This window comes from Triticum dicoccoides, chromosome 5B (assembly GCF_002162155.2).
Source record: "Triticum dicoccoides isolate Atlit2015 ecotype Zavitan chromosome 5B, WEW_v2.0, whole genome shotgun sequence".
NCBI lineage: Eukaryota > Viridiplantae > Streptophyta > Magnoliopsida > Poales > Poaceae > Triticum > Triticum dicoccoides.
The window spans coordinates 619,182,026-619,182,735 of record NC_041389.1 but is presented as its reverse complement, the minus strand read 5'-3'; positions in this window follow the sequence as shown (position 1 = coordinate 619,182,735).

Here is a 710-nt window from a genome sequence, read left to right as displayed (position 1 = left end):
TTTCCTGCTCTGCCCCCCTATCGTTCTTTGCTAGCTCCGCCACTGCCCTTCGACACAAAGCTAACCTTAGCGCATTGACTTCTCGTGTATGGTTGATGACCCACAAGTATAGGGGGTCAATTGTAGCCTTTTCGATAAGTAAGAGTGTCGAACCCAATGAGGAGCAGAAGGAAATGACAAGTGGTTTCAGCAAGGTAATGTCTGCAAGTTCTAAAATTGTAAGTAGTGGAGTAGTTTGATAGCAAGATAATTTGTAACGAGCAAGTAACGATAGTAGTAACATCAGTGTAGCAAGGTAGCCCAATCCTTTTGAGGTAAAGGACAGGCCAAAACGGTCTCTCATGATAAGCAAAGTGTTCTGAGGATACACGGGAATTTCATCTAGTCACTTTCATAATGTTAGCTTAATTCATGTTCGTTACTTTGATAATTTGATAGGTGGGTGGACCGGTGCTTAGGTGATGTTCTTACTTGAACAAACCTCCTACTTATGATTAACCCTCTCGCAAGCATCCGCAACTATGAGAAAAGTATTAAGAATAAATTCTAACCATAGCATTAATATTTTGGATCCAATCGGTCCCTTACGGAATAGCACACAAACTGGGGTTTAAGCTTGTGTCACTCACGCAACCCATCATCTAATAACTACTCCACAATGCATACCCTTAGGCCCAAATATGGTGAAGTGCCATGTAGTCGATGTTCAC